General features: G+C 31.7%; 1 long non-coding RNA gene across 1 annotated transcript in view; it reads left to right on the forward strand.

The window, feature by feature from the left end:
- The first annotated feature begins 2,070 nt into the window (after window positions 1-2,070).
- The window catches only part of LOC136972680 (uncharacterized), a 222,224-nt gene continuing 206,571 nt past the window's right edge, over window positions 2,071-17,723 (forward strand). The window contains exon 1 of the long non-coding RNA XR_010880374.1: window positions 2,071-2,140. This is a non-coding gene — a long non-coding RNA (uncharacterized lncRNA). The remainder of the gene's footprint in view (window positions 2,141-17,723) is intronic.

Consider the following 17,723-nt stretch of genomic DNA (forward strand, 5'->3'; position numbering starts at 1 on the left):
TTATGTAATTGGACAATTAGATTGCTGTATACTTGTTATAGGTGCAGCTGCAGTCATGGTTTCGAAAAGATTCATATATTTATCTGATGTAGTCGATAAATTGAGAAAAGAAGACAATTTTTTAAATACTAAAATCGAAGCCTTGATCGAAACTCATTGGGATTTATGGACCTATCTACAAGAAGTAAACCTAGTTTGTGAAGTATATCTTCCAGCTGTATATTGTTTCGCAATCTATGAGACAAGTTTCATCTTCCTCGCAGTGTTTTTCTTTGATCTTAATGATATAATGCGTCTTGTATTTTCTATATTTTTGATAATTTTCGTAGTTTTATTCACGATTATAAGTTTTCAACTATCACGTTTCTCATCTTTGGTAAGTTAAACTTAAATCTATAATTTCTTATTAACTAGATTTAGAAGCATTCTTCAAAGCATAAAATTGAATCTTTCATGATATAAAACGGGGTGGTCATAAACTGTTTACGAACAATAATGTAATAATTTATTTTGAGTGTTAAGATAATAGACGACTGAAAAGATGAAAAGATGTTCTGCAACATATTTAAATACTTTTTCTATCGGTGTATTTAAAATAGTGAAACAATCTTCACATGAAAGCTTTTTACATTTTAACACATTCGTAAAGGTCATATTAACAAATTTATATATTTTTAGTTTATAAATATGTATTATTGTCATTTCTAGTAATGTTCTTTTCGCGTTATTCAAATGTTAGTCGTTTGTTACGAGCGTTATTTTCGAAGAGGATATCAATAATATTGTGACATTTCCGAAAAACAAAGAAATTAATTAATTAAAAAGTTCTTAGTTTTCTAGAAAGTAGAATAATGTTTAACTATATGTTTTATACGCACGTTTGTTGAATAGACAATTATAACATTTTCTGACAAACGAATACTGAGTTTTACAAATATTAGACAAATCGCCATCTAAATCCTATTTTTTCAGATAATGACCTGAAATTTGTTTATTTCTACAGTTAACTTTTATGATTTTTTTCAATCTTCCATGTTCACATGCATTTTTACATTACAGAAACTGCAAAACAGCATCGTTGTGAACATTTCTGTAAATTAAGATTAGATCGAGATAAAAGAAACCCTTTCTTACAAACTTTATATAAAGTAAATTTCAAATGTGTTTGAAAGAGATGATAAGAAGTTTTTAAATAAGGGAATTTAATGCATATATATTACATTTCATTATTTTTTTATAGAGAATTAAATAAGTATATTTATAAAAATTTATTAAACAATAGGTAATACCAACAAATAGAATATCAACTTCATCTTTATTTATTCTGAAATTGATTTTATAATAATATGAATAATTATATTACTTGATAGTCATTACAATATGCAATTCGTACTATAGTACGTTAGTCTCAATTATTATAAAATATGAATTTAAATAACTGAAAGTTTTAATTTGAAATATTTTAAATGCCCGTTTTCAGTTTACAAACAACATATTATAACAGATTTATTCTTTTTAATGACTAATAGAATGTTGTTATACAATCTCAGAATACTAAAACCTTCCCACAAACAGTCTATAGACTTGTACTGGTCTGATGACCATGCTTTAATGTTGTAATTTAATCAAGCTTAATTAAAACAAAGTACTTTAATGATGCATATTGCAAACATTATAGAATAATTTAGTACTTTTTAGTAATACTTTCACTAAAACTGTTACTTCAGAAAATGCAACATATTCACTTCAAAAACAGCAAGTAGCATCATTTGCATCAACATATAAATTTACAAAAGAAATAATAATTATAAAATATACACTGAATTTTAATTAAATTATTCGTGTTGAATATGTTCAAGCAATTTTGTATGGCTGTTGTTCCTGATAGAAGAAAACATCAACTAAGAGGAAAATAATTTTCAGTAGTCTACTGAGCAAGAAATCATTATTTATTAAGACATTTTTTAATTTTATTAAAATTCTCATACAGAGGAAATGTACACAGACGATTAATATATAATAATAATTATAAATATTTAATTAATATAATTAAGGATATTAATTTTTCTAGCTTTACGGAAAATTCATCGAAATCAATAAATTGTGTTCTGCTGATTTACCGTTAGAAACCAAAATGAAGGTAATGCAAATAAATTCAAATTGTTTCGATTGGCCTATAAATGTAATACATTAAAAAGCCGTTTGATTTTCTTTAAAAAGATGCTGAATTTTATGAAAAGATATGGGAAAACTCCATTTGGAATAAACGTCGGCGGATTCTTTTACGTTAAAAAGAATTTTTTCATTCGAGTAAGTTTTTTAATATATTCTTTAACTCTTTATGTACACATGTACACACATCGTTACTACATTTATGCGAATCTATTTATAAGTTGTTCTTAAAAATCATTAAAAACAAATTTTTTTATACAGTATATACACAATAATTTTTAATTGTTATTTTACAGATTCTGAGTGCTATATATTCAGCGCTGTCTGTGCTGACTGAACTTTTAATTGCAAAGAAGCCATCTTGTAAAATTAAGATTGGAGACTTAATACAATAACGTAATTTTGTCTCACAGGCTGACTCAGACACTGAAGTGAAAGCTTGAATGTAAGCAGACTTAATACAAAAAAATGAAATGTTGCATTCGAAAAAGGACGTTTAGTGTAGAGTTATGAAAACATCTGAAATATCAAAAAGCTAATGTCTAACGAAACATCAAAATTCGACTCTCGACTCTCTCGCAGTTTAATACATTGTTTCGACATTTACTTTAAGCATTTACTGCGTAATTTTTTTAAAATTTTATTGTTTTTAGTTATTGATTGCTTTGTTCTGATTGAATTAAGATTTTTCTGTCAGAAATGTAAAACGCGGTCTCAGAATGAAGAGAAGGAATTTCTAGTGACCCGCAGAACAATTGATTCTTTCGAATATTAAAACTGAAAATGAAACTGATGTTAAAGAATTATATATATATATATTTAAGATGGTTTGGTCTTTAGCACTGAATTGTAAAAATTGATAAGCAAAGGTATATATAATTAAAGGCTATAACTAAATAGGTTTCAAAATAAAAATCTATGTCAATGGTTCGTATAATAAAGTACGAGAATAAATTTATTTAGTTTTTAAATGCAAAATTAGAGATTAAATTTTGAGATATTTCTTAAAATAAAAATATATTTAATATCTATATTCACATGCAATTTGACATTACACAAACTGCAAACAGGAGCTGAGATTAAACATTTTTATAAATTAAATTTGCATGGAGGGAAAAGAAAACCATTCTGACAAAGTTTATATAATATGTAAACCTTTAAAAGTATTTGCAAAAGATAATTACTTTCTTTATTTAGGAAGTTTTTTATGCCTATAAACTTATTTATTTTTTATAGAGAATCAAATAAATATATTTATAAAAATTTATTAAACAGTAGAGAAAAATAGAAATATCTACTTTAACTATTATTCATTGTTTATTTTATAATAAAATAATTATTTAGCAACAATTATTTATTAGAATATGCAATTTGGCTGTTACATTACTCTCAATGATTATGAAATATTAATTTTGATGAATGAAACTTTTATTTTTAATTAGTATATTTTCTTTTAAATATCAAAGCGTGTTTTCAGTCCACAAACAACATATAACAACAGATTTATTTTGTTTAATGAGTAACATAATGTAGTTATACAATTTCAGAATACTAAAACTTTACACAAACAGCCTTCAGACTTTGTATTAATGCGAGAACCATGCTTTAATATTGTAGTTTAAACAAGCTTAATTAAAACCATTTTAATGATGCATACTGCAAACATTATAGAGTAAGTGTTTAATATTAACGCAGTTTATATAATGGATTTTTGTTCTTATCTAACAATATGAAATATAATATATTGTACAATCTTCACATCAAAGCTCAACAATATTCTCTACTGCTATCTACGGCTGTTCAAATGCTACCATATTGCAATTACCCTATCTCTGATTATCACTCTGTAAAGAACGGAGGAATGTACCTCAGGGTGCATTTTTCCGTGGATAACCATGCAGACAATAATATCTACACAGATGGGTCCAAAAGCCCCCTTCATGTCCGCTCAAGTATCTGTATCTTCCTCCAAACTGACATATTTTGCCCAAAGCTCAACAACAAGTGGTAACAGTTTGACAGATCGACCTAAGTTTAGTAATCTTTAGTAATACCTTTACTAAAACTGTTACTTCAGAAAATGCAACATGTTCACCAGGGCTGGATTTACATAAAGGCATTTGGGGCCGGTGCCCAGGGCCCCACACTAAATAGGGGCCCCCTACAAAAGTGTTTAAACATAATTTTTTTTCTATTACTACGACAGCCGAGTGTGGTCTAATCATGAAGGCCACAGGCAGAGAAAACCAAACCCGTGAGAAACCTATAAAACATCGGAAAATTTCGGGAAAATTTATATATAGGTATTTTTTAATTTAATTAAAATAATTAGTTTTACACAATAAAATATATGTATGTTTACAATAACCTTATTTTTAAATGAAATTTACAACTTCCTAGTTGAAATCTAGTTCAAAGTACAGTATTTTATGTAAATTTTCTAAATCATCAAATTTGCCTACTCTTGAAGGAGGCCCCCACCCAGTGGCGTAGCGTGGGTGTCAGCCGCCCGGGGCGGAAGAAAATTAGCCGCCTCCTTATTTAGGTATTTCAATTTAAAAGACTAAAATATACAGTATTCTAAAGAACTTTTCAGCAAGAACAATCATCATTATTGTGTATTGTACAGGTTCAAATTTTTACAAGATATTATTTATTGTAAAATTTTGCTGCCCCCTAAAAGTGCCGCCCGGGGCGGGCCGCCCCTGCTGCCCCCACTACGCTAAGCTACTGTCCCCACCGTATTTGTGCTTACGGGCCTTTGCTTGTTAAATCCGGTCCTGGCCACAAGTATATATAATATACTTGTGGCCAAAACTCCATAACCTCTTCCAATGATGCCCAGAGAAATAAAACGGTTGGACACCCTTGGCTTAGACTTCACAAATAATTAATAAATAATAATAATTATTATTATTTAATTAATATAAATAAGATATTTTCGAAAAATAATTGATTGATGATATTAATTTTAATTTTTCTAGCTTTACGGAAAATTCATCGAAATTCATAAATTGTGTTCTGCTGATTTACCGTTAGAAACCAAAATGAATGTAATGCAAATAAATTCAAATTGTTTCGATTGGCCTATAAAAGTAATACATTAAAAAGCCGTTTTATTTTTTTTAAAAAGATGTTGAATTTTATGAAAAGATACGGTAAAACTTTATTTGGAGTAACCATCGGCGGGTTGTTTTGTGTTAAAAAGAATTTCTTCATTCGAGTAAGTCCATTCAATATATTCTCTAACTCTTTATTAAACTTCATGTTACGAATATAATTTACAACTCACTACATCTATGCAAATATCTTTATACTGGGCCATCCATAAATTACGTAAAGTATTTTGGGGTGGGTGGGGGTCAAGGATTTCTTACGATATCTTACTCGGGGGTAGGGGGTAATAGACCTCATCTTATGTAATACTCTTGTTTTTATTTTTTGATCTCGTTGAGTGGTGGAGTTTTGAATTTGGCTTTAATTTGGCGGTTTCTATTAAGAACGCTCGTTGTACTGACGCCATCAGATGTGACGTGATAAAATAATAACGCTAGCAGACACACTCTGCACATTTTTTATCATGAGAGAAAGGCCGTGTAGGGGTTTCTCGTTGTTATTTTATTATTATTATTTTTTATATGAATAAGTGCACCACTCCTATGGGTATATAACACTAAAAATACATAAACCAAAATACATGATACAAAGTAAACACAAAATTAGTATTCGATTTTTAGTGAAAACTAAAATATAAAACTAGAAATTAGAAATTATAAATAGTCTTTTCTTCCATATTTTTTGATCATAATTGTAAAAAATATCAAACAGGATGTAAAAGTAGGATGTATGACTGTTTGATACTTTTTACAATTATCTTATTTACAAGATTTTTAATATGTTGCTGGATATATGTCATTTTATTGCTATTGAAATTGGTATTTATTAGAAATTTTAGGACGGACTAAGAATCAATGTAAATGTTGATAGACAGTTTTGTTTGGTAGTGAAGTGGCCCACTGAACAGCTTGGTAGACAGCATCTTCTTCAGCTTGATATGTGGGGGTATCTTCTAACATATTTTGGGCAAAATATATGTCAAGTTTGGAGGAAGATACAGATACTTGAGCGGACATGAAGGGGACTTTTGGACCCATCTGTGTAGATATTATTGTCTGCATGGTTATCCACGGAGGAATGTACCTCAGGGTGCATTCCTCCGTTGTTTACAGAGTGATAATCAGAGATAGGGTAATTGCAATATGGTAGCATTTGAACAGCCGTAGATAGCAGTAGAGAATGTTGTTGAGCTTTGATGTTGTAGTTCTGATGTAGTAGTTCAGAACCTTTTCTACAATACATAGTGGCAAAGGAAGGAGCTCTGCTAGAATCAGAGAGGCATTAGTAGAAACAGTTCTGCAGCACTTTGAAATTCTGATGGCAGATTCTGAAAGTCTTTGAAGAGAGAGTAATTTACTTGCTACTGAATTTTTACTAGTTACATGATCTCAGCTAGAGGCCGCGTAAAGTAACATTGGTTGTATTGCCCAATTATATACAGTTTTATAAAGCTTTATGATTTAGTTCCCCGGTGCACCGAGCACATTTTATCAACATGTAGTTTTTTTCTTGGCCTTAGCCAAGATGTAACCAATATGGCAAGAGAATGTGGTTTCTATTTTCTCTTGTTTTATTTTGTATGAAGTTTCTGTTTACACGTGCACTAGCTGGTCGATCTGTCGAAGTTTTTTGCATTCTTTTGTAAAAATTAAAATTAATATAAAAATGAATATTATGACGTTGATTAATGATAATAATAAAAAGATTGTTAATAATTAAAAAAGAAAGTTCTTAAAATAAATTGTTCATTCGAATTTATTAAATTTTTATATTTTTAAATTTGTTAACATGGTCTTATAAATAATAGTACATATCAATTAACTACAGAAGAGAGTCGAAAATCGGAATCAATTGGGCACTCGGGTTGTTCTGATTAGTCATTTGTTCTGATTACCGATTATGTACGAAAAAATACATTAACCTGTCCGATGTTCAAATTTTTCTCCGTTGCGTGTCGCTTCGTGTTTAATTTTCGTCGATTTTAAGCCTAACGAAAATTTCATAATAATAATTGAGGCTATCGTATCGTTAAAAATTATTTCTGCTATTTGTACAAACAAAATAAATATATTGAAGAATATAAAAACATGAAAATTATACTTTGGAAGTAAATTTAGTATCAAAAACGTTCGATTCAGCACGACACAGTCCGACTGAAAATCATGCCGATTACCGGCGATTCCGATCACCAGTGTTCCTGTAAGATTCGCCGACTAAAAAGGGGGAATACAATTAATTCCGCGTCACTGACACCAGTGTAAGATTTGGACTGGTGTAGACTGGGCTTAAATATCCCGCGTCAGGATGAGCTTAAGGGAACCCGTGTATGTGGGCGGTTGCGAAGGAGGCAAATGACGACAAGTGTTTACATGCGGAAAACCGTTTATTTGGACGAATACATGCTTACATCGGTTAGGTTGTTCCAAATCTCGGCGATCTTCAGAACGTGAGAGTTCGGCAGGTAGATCTATTCAGTCCCGGGCGGACGAGAAGGGCCGTTGGACGATGGTGACGGGCGGTGACACACTTAAAGTTCCGAGCGACGACACTACACACACTGTCTTAATCCACAAGAGGCATGTCCGTCATTCCGAAAAACTCCCTCCTGTGACCTTGAAGTCCCAGTTTTTATACGTTTTTCTCGTGTCCTATCCACCTTGCGGATTGGTCCCTCGTCCCTTTTCTCGCTTTCCGATTGGTCTCTTCTTTGTTTTCAAGCGCAAAACGAGACCATGTCGGGTCGCGGGAAAGGTCCGATTCGAGGTGTCTATTTGACACCCTTTGTCGACTATGCTCCAAGATTGTTGATAGAACCACAACACCTGCACTCATAATTTAATCCGTTGTTTATAATTGATGTCATTTTGGAATTCTAACGATCACGCGATATTTTTCTATCTCTCCAATTTTTCCCTTTTCTGAAATTGTTTTCCTAAGTTCAATTTTTTCCTTTGAATACTTGTGTCAAACTTATACCTCTTTATGAGTGCGTGTGTCAGAGTTCTACCTTTGGATTAAACATTAACAGGTCGTTTAACACGCGTTGACGTCATCCCGAGACTCGTTGTTTACATTTTTCGTTACGTTGTTTTGATTAAGAGTTTTTTTCTCTCTCTCTTACACAATTTATCGTTATTTTTTTCACAACAGAATTCTGCATTTTTGCGATTTCGGACCTCGTCTGGGTCCTCACATTCCGATTAACGACTCTCTACTGTAATTAATCTTATATATAAAATTCTCGTGTCACAATGTTAGTTACCTTTACTCCTCCGAAACGGCTTTACCGATTTTTACCAAATTTTATATGCATATTCAGTAGGTCTGAGAATCGGCTACTATCTATTTTTCATACCCCTACACCATTTCCCCTTTTTCAAAAATATATTTATATATGGATTAAGGCTTTTATGTCCAACAGATGGCGCTAACTTCCGACGACCTAAGTTTGCTTTTCTGTGAGAATGGACTGAAGCAGATCATTTTCTATCTATCTATATAAATAAAATGTAACGTTCGTTTGTTCCTACCGATTCCTTTGAAATTTTGACACAACGTTGCATTCGAATACGCACGTGTTTTTATATAATATACATGTTGAAATTCCCCCACTGGGGGGAGATGGACGGGATTAAGGCTTACCGTGAAGAACTCGGCTTCTATTATACTATTTTACATGTGGTTTTTTGCGTTTTTAATTGCGTTTTTAATAGGTTACGTCAACAGAATATACACTAAAAAGGGATTTTTTCGATATTCCCCAGCGGGAAAAGTGACGGATTAAGGCTTACTGTGAAGAACTCGGCTTCTTATTATACTATTTTAGATGCGTTTTTGATTGCATTTTAATAGGGTACGTCAAGAGAATGTACACTAAGGAAGGGATTTTTTGAAATTCCCCCCACGGGGGAAGTGTTATACATTTATAATAGCAGGGCCGGATTAACCCACTTTGGGGCCTAAGACATTTTTTCCTACCGGGCCCCCTCCCTCTCCCACAAGAAATAATGCACACAAAAAATATAAAACAAAACTAAATACAGTAATACCTCTACATACGAACGCTTCAGCATACGAAATTTTCAGTATACGACATGAAATTCGAACATATTTTTGCTCCACGGTACGAACAAAAGCTCACCATACGACGTTACATTAGTTCGCAGCGCCACTGTCATGATCACGTGTTCTTTCTGATTGTGACTGTGACTGATTTTATTGAAAAGAAACATCCCGAAAAGGTTCACACTGGCCGCATTGCTGCTCAGTTTAATGACATTTGCCTAAGTCATTTTAGAAACATTTTAAAAAGTAGGCAAAGCCAAACCTCTTTGGATAGATATTTTACCAAGCGACCTCTATCCAGTGAAGGAGAGAAAGCAAAAAGAGGTGAATAAAAAATTTTAAAAATATATAAAACAGAAAAGATTTAAAAAAATTAGTGTTAAGTTATTTTTAGTTATTGATACATTATGTTATGTAAGTTAAGTTTTAGTATCATTTCCCTTCTCCCTCTTTTCCGCCACCAGTTTACACCTCCATCGTCGTCTATCCTCAAAGGTAAAGTGCAAATAAAGCTACATTTTTTTTTATCAATTGTTATTCCATTATGGTTATTTATACATTTACAACTATAAAACGCATTTTTCAGTGTTTTCCTTACTAAAGTTATCTTTTTCAATGTACTACTTAGCATTAATTTGAGTGTTTTTTTCGTGTTGGAACGGATTATTTGGTTTTACATGTAATCATATGAGGAAAAATGATTCACCTTACGACATTTTCATGATAGTTTAAGAACGGATTAATTTCGTATTCTGAGGTACTACTGTAATGTGAAAAACTAAAACAAATCTTAAATTTTTATTAATAAAAAATATTTAATATACAACAAAAATTTTAGTTTTTCTAGAAAAGTTTGAACAGTTTGTTTATAAATTTAAAAAAATTGAAATTTATTTTATTAAATGTCTAACAAAAGTTATCTTTATGCTAATTAGTCTTTTATATTAATTTCTTATTGCTTTTAGTATTTAACGCTATATTAATTCTCTATAAAATGTGTTTTTGGTATGTATTTTGGAGTGTCTAGAACGAATTAATTGGATTTACATTGATTCATATGGAAATAATTGCCTCGGTTTTCATTGGTTTCGAATTTCGCCGATTGTTTTCGGACGGATTATCGACGAAAACCGAGGTATCACTGTATTTATATACTTACTTTTTTAAACTATCTTGGCTTTTATTTAAATTATTTTTTTCATTATTCAATTTACCTCTCATGGGTAAAATATTATATTATTTAAATATTAACAAAAAAGGTTAAATTAAACAATTGATATTTTAAGGTAATATTGTTATTGTATAAAAGCATTAAGATTAGAGATAAGATAATTAGCATAAAGATAAAAGCAATGGAATTGTTCGGCTAGACACGCGGGGTCTTATCTTGTAGAAGCTAGTTGGACACGAGCTTCTAGCCTACATCGCCCTATGGTAAAGTGTGACGTAATTGTCATGTAATAGTAGTTGTATGCGCTTATGATGATCTTATCGAGGGAATAATGCCTTCCGGGAATTCCGTTTAAGGGTTACTGGCCCCTATTCAGGCGTTACAGACGTGGAGAAAACCCGGAAAACTTCACGTGGCCAGCCCGCCCTGGCAAAGCGCGAACCCATGACTGAACTCCCAGTGTTCAGGAGACGGAACCGTTGGCCAATGGTGGGCCGTCGCGGGGTAATATTCACACAACGAGAAATAACGCCACACTGCGCCGGAAAACGCGTGGGTCGCCCTTTGTTTTCGCAAAATTAGCAGCGAGGTCACTTGAGCACGCTGACGAAATCCGAGGCAATCGACGAAAACAGACAAATTTTTCGCGAAAAAATCGACGATAACCGAAGTCAACAAAAACCGAGGTATTACTGTTTAAATAAACTTTATTTAAAAATTCAGTTTTCTAGTCTTTAATTCAGCAATTATTTCATCATAATTAATATTATCCAAAGCATTTTGTTTGATGTATAAAACAGCTAAAGAATTTAATTTTGATTCATTCAGTGAGTTTCGTAAATAATTTTTTACACGTTTTAATACTGAGAATGACCTTTCACCAGATGCATTTGATATAGGCAAAGTTAAATATATTCGTAATAATATCTCTGTATTTGGAAATGTTGACACTATTTTTGTGCTATTTATAAATTGCAGCATATCAGATGGCAACGTTAAATTTTGGCTTTTGCAAATTAATTTAAATTGCAACAATTCCTCGTCCAATTCTTCAGTATCAATGTCGCCACTGTACCATTTTTTTAGCAATGCGGTATTAATTGATACGTCCTCGTCGTCAGCTATGTTTGTATGAAGAGTTTTAAAAATTTCATCAATATCTTTGTAACTTTTGCTTCTAACTTTTAATTCAAGAGATATTTTATCACAAATTACGTAGAAACAATTTCGCTTAAACATTTCTTGGTTCTGACAAAAACTTACATTTCCCTCATCATTATAAGCATCATCAAAGAAACGTTTTCTTTTTTGGGACCTTTTTCCAAAATCACAATACACTTTTATTTCTGACGTGCTTAATGCCTCTGCTTCTATTTCCAGAAATGAACTTCTTAAACTATTAACGTAATCATATAAATTGTCAAAAATATTTACTGCAAAAGATAGTGGCAAAGTAGGATTTTGTAAGGATTGACTGCTTGCATTTATTCTGGGAAGAATTTTATCCCAAATAACTGTTAACAAAATGAATTCTAAAGTATTCATTTTGTTTGCTATTTTTCGTGATTCTTCTTTAACAGAACATTTCTGAGATTCGTCTAAAGATATTTCAAGAAGAGCACTTTTTATTTGGTCGAACCCAAAGCGAATTGCCTTAACTGCATCAGCTCTACAAGACCATCTCGTAATACATAACTTTTTTACTGTGAAATGTTTATTATTTGCGGCAAAAGCTTTTTCTAAAATGTTCCACCTATACGTAGAAGCCGAAAAAAAGGTATAAATGATTTCCAGTAAATTAAAATATGTTATTGCCTGCAAGCATGATTCACTAGCACTATTTATTACTAGATTTAATGAATGCGAAGCACAAGGAACGTAATGGGCTGTTTCACTATGTCTTTTAATGCGGTTTTGGAGCCCATTATATTTGCCGGACATATTTGCTGCATTATCGTAGCTTTGTCCTTTACAATTACTAATATCAAGTCCTAATTTTGCAATATTCTGTAAAAGTTCATTTTCTAATGATTCCCCCGAGTGAGAATAAATGGGAATAAATCCAAAAAATCTCTGGATTGGGGTTCTATCTTCTGATAAATAGCGCAATATAAAAGTTAATTGGTCTACATGTGTTATATCAGGAGTAGAGTCAATTATTATAGAAAAATATTTGGCAGCTTTAACTTCTGACACAAATGTTTCTAACATTTTCTCGTTCAATATTTCAATAAATTCATCACAAATAGTCGAAGAAAGATAACTCACGTTGCCTCTTCCAGCTGATCCATATTGTTTTATATGCGATGCTAAAAACTCATCAAATTCTGCCAAATATTCTAGAGCTCCAATGTAATTCCCGCTTTGACATTCAGAAAAGAGTTCATTAGAGCCACGAAATGCCAGAGAATTTTTAGCTAAAAATTTTATTGTTGCTACTACCCGCAGCAGTACTTTTCTCCAGTATTTTTTTTCTAAATACTTTTTTTCAACTATAGTATCTACACGTCCCTCAACTGAATTTCTTCCTATCAAAATTTCAATAGAATGCCTATGATCAGTAGAACGTTCATGTTTTTTTACTCTTACACTTACATTTTTCCAGTCCGAGAAGCCTTCTGTAAAAGCGGTTCTTCTGATCGCAAATATCTTGCAAACATAGCAGTAAATTGCTTTACTTCTTGGGCTACACACTAACCATTCTCGCTCAATTTTTTCACCGTTTGCCTTGTTACGAGTAAAAATATTTTTCTTTAATGTCCGAGTTACAGTTTTTCCACCTTCTGTCACTACTTTTTTAGCGGTGTGTACAAGAGAAATATTTGACGATGGTTTATTTTTAAGCAAATAATGTTGCGTGTCTGTTGTTAAATTTAAAGGCCATAATGAAATGTCCAAATTGTCAAAAACTAAAATATCATTAACGATATTGGATCTACCTTCTATATTTTGTATTTCTACTTCATTAATTGCATTTTCGTTTTTCTTCTCAACCTCTGGTATGTTTTTGGCTTCTATATTTTTCATTTCAACTACTTCAATTATATTTTCATTGTTTTCTGTCTTTTCTATTTGTACTTCTTGATTTTCACTGTTTCCAGAATATTCACCAACGTCCTTTTCTTCAGGCTCAACTTCCACATTGATATTGTCTACTTTTGTATGAATAAAATATTTTAGCAGAGCGTTTCTATGTTTATTTGCTTCTTCCTCCAACTTCTTCTTACACTTTCTTTTCTCAGAACCCGAAGCGTGATGATAATTCATTTTCTCTAATATATTAAAATTTATAATTTAACAAGCTCAAATAATAAAAATTATAAAATTAGAGTAGACCCCCTATAACACGGGTTCATATAAGACGGATTCGTATAACACGCTAAAAGAGGCTCGTACCAGATAACACGGTAAAAGAATGAGTCAGATTGTCATGGCCGACTCCTGTCTCAACAGGATTGGTCGAATCTGGACCAATAGTGGACATTGTACAAACCGTTGAGTTTAAACAAGCAGCGGACCTACTAAAAAACATTTATTATTCAACAGCCATAAAAATTATATTTCTATTAATGACGTCTCCAAAGTTCAGTGAATTTTTCGCAGAATAACTTATCGGGAAACACGCGTCCGCCGTTCGATGAGCCGCTCCGCGACGAAAACAAGCTTAAGCATGGGCGTGTTCGAACGGTGCGCACTCGGTAAGTATTCCTACAATTTTTTGTTTATAGCATAGTTTATATGGATTATTTCCAAAAAATTATACGTGTTTTGGAAATGTTCGAGTCAAATTAGTCTAGAATCGATTAATTTTATGGAAGAAAACCTTTCAAACAGCCGTACCCACTAAACTGCACGAGTGCCCGGCTCATATATTTGTAAAATCTAAGTGACTCGTACAACACGGAATTCATATAACACGGAACGTATCTACCGTGTTATACGGTTGTCTACTGTATTATAATAATGGTAAATGACCTACCTCTGAACCTCAACTTGCTTTACAGTAGAAAAGTAAAGAATTCAAAATTCACACTTGCAGCGAACTTCACACTATTCAACAAAATTCACACTGTTAAACACTAGGGGCGCCCCTAGCTACTATTTAAATTAACAATATAAATATTATTGTTACAGAATGACTCTGCTGCTACTAGATTTACAGACATTGCCAAAATCGTTCACAAGGTCACCCCAGCGATGATTTTCAGCTTTTATTCAGTATAATTGAGTATATTATTATTTTTATTTGCAATAAGAATTTATTATTTATAAATGCCCATTAGGGGGCGTCCCGGGCGGCTAGTTTAATAATATTTCGCAGGATGTTAGAATACGTATAGTTAATATTATTCTTATCGCTATAAAAAAATTCGAAATTATCGGAAGAATTACTTTTAATAAGAAGAAACATAAGAACATATTTTCTTTAGATTTTAGAATTCATAATAACGATATAAAAAGCAATATGTTTTTATTTATTTGTTTATTATATACAGTTGTCCAACAGAAAAGTAAACTATCTTATTTACAAATCTTTTCAAAATACAGTAGACAGTTCGACCGGGCCCTTCAAAACACCGGGCCCTAGACATTTGCCTCATTTGTCTATTCGATGATCCGGCCCTGTATAATAGATACATTTTGAGCCACAACAACACGTGGCCGGGTCAGCTAGTAATTATATATTTTGGACCTAAAGTTTTTAGGGTTTCATTAAAAAATTTATTTTTGTTAGAATCTTTCTATAAAATTATGCCTAAATATTATGTAAGATAGGAAAGAGGAGGAGGGATCAAAGAAAATTTTACGGTTTCTTACACAGGGGTGGGTGGGAGTCTAGAATGGCCGAAATCGCCCTTACGTAATTTATGGACGGCCCCTAAGTTATTCTTAAAAATGATTAAGTGCAGAAATCTGTTTATGTATACATAATAATTTTTAAATATTTTTTTAAAGGATCTGAATGCGATATATTCAGCGCTGTCTGTCTTGACTGAATTTCTAATTGCAAAGAAGCCATCTTCTTGTAAAATTAAGATTGGAGACTTAATACAATAACTTAATTTTGTCTCACAGGCTGACTCAGACACTGACATGAAAGCTTGAATGTAAGCAGACTTAATACAGAAAAATGAAATACTGCATTCAGTGTCGTCTAGTGAAGACTTAGGAAACATTTGAAATCTCAAAAAGTGAACGTTTTAACGAAACTTCAAAATTTGACTCTCGACTCTGTCGCAGTTTAATACATTCTGTCGACATTTAATTTAAGCGTTACCTGCTTAATTTTTTAAATTTTATAATATAAGTTTTAAATGCTTTCCTGGACATCATTTTTTTACAGCTTTAATATTAGAAAAAAACAATTGATCTTCCGGATTACTAGTAATCCCTTCGTCTTTATTCTGATACCGAGTTATTTCTGACAGACGAATCTAAATTTAATCAGAACTTTTTTAAGCTTTTCCACAGGGTGGAAAAAGTTTTAAAAAGTTATGAGTGACAGACTAATTTAATGTGTAAAAAGTGCAAATTTTATAAATTAACCTTTAACTTAAAGATTATTTTAGCTCTTTCACAGATTTATTATTATTACTTGTTGTATTCATCATTACCAATATTATAAGACCTAAATAAATCGTGAGTTAATCGAACAAAATACAAACCAAAGTTTATTTCAATTAAAATTTTTAACGGTTAATTTCCTAATTTATCGTTAATATCCGCAGCCCTAAAATAAACAAATGCAAATTTTCTTAAAAGACAAGATATTCTTGAATAGAATATTCCGCAAACTATTGATTTTTGTTTGCATCGCAGTCACGTGTCAAAACCGCATCTGTGGCCTTCAATAGTAAAATAGGAGATGTACAATATCGATATCTTAAAAGCATCTGATTTTATTTTAAATTTATCCAAGGTTACACAAATATGCAGTTGACTCAATTGTCTTGTAGGCCCTACAAAGCGAAAGAGAAGATAAATAATACTTAGAATACTCACTTAAATCACAATATTTAAAATTTAAAAAGAACATAACAAAATTTTAAGGCATTGGCTTAATACGTTTACTAAGCAATTTTAGTCGGTTGACTGAAATTCAGCACAAATTAAGTGTTTGCGTAATATCGTATTCTGAAAGTTTTCTCTTTTAAGAAAACTTGCATTTAGTTTATATAAAGAAATATGTTGCATTAGAGAGGCAGAACTGAAAATCTAAAATTTTTAGTATTTACATTCCTCTTTTCGATAGCTAAAAGTAAAACATGTATCCAAGTAACCAGAAGCACGGTTTGTGCTTTGTTTGCTTTCTACGACCAGTTTTCAGGTCGTTAAAAATATTTGGGATTAAAATGATGTATTGCGATTGTCGCAAGTCTGTAAAAAATTGAAATACATGTCGAAGTTATATCCTTTATACCAAACTGCTATAGAGATATTTATGTTAACGAACTTAGTACTTGCTACCCAAGAGATAACGGACAATTTAGTGTGTGTCGGATTGGTTCGAATGGTCCCTAACAATCGATTACTTATAAAATTTATTATAGTAACAATTGGTATTTTTACACTAGTTCAATTCAGTTTGTTTAAAAGGAAGAGACTTTATTTACCTAGAAATAACAGTGGATATGAAGGAGAAGAAAAAGAAATGACACATGTCATTGAAATATTTTTTATCTGTGGTTTCACAGTTTTATTTTCTTCAATAATTCCAGTCATTACTTTTATTGATTTGTTTCTTTATCCTACTTTGAAAAAAACAACTGACTCAGAGTTTGAGCTGGCATTCTGTAACCTGAACGTCACATTAAGTGTGCATTTATGTAATTGGACAATTAGATTGCTGTATACTTGTTATAGGTACAGGTGCGGTCATGCTCTCGAAAAGATTTATGTATTTATCTGATGTAGTCGATAAATTGAGAAAAGATGAAATTTTTCTAGAGACTAAAGTCGAAACCTTGATCGAAACTCTTCGGATTTATGGACCTATCTACAAGAAGTAAACCTAGTTTGTGAAGTATATCTTCCAGCCGCATATTGTTTCGGAGTGTATGTGACAAGTTTTATCTTCTGCGCAGTGTTTTTCTTTGATCTTGATGATGTAATGCGTCTATCTTGTATTTTCTATATTTTGATAATTTTCGTAGTTTCATTTACGATTTTAAGTTTTTCATCTTTGGTAAATTAAACT

Source organism: Centruroides vittatus, unplaced genomic scaffold (genome assembly GCF_030686945.1).
Source record: "Centruroides vittatus isolate TY-2023 unplaced genomic scaffold, ASM3068694v2 contig_300, whole genome shotgun sequence".
Lineage (NCBI taxonomy): Eukaryota > Metazoa > Arthropoda > Arachnida > Scorpiones > Buthidae > Centruroides > Centruroides vittatus.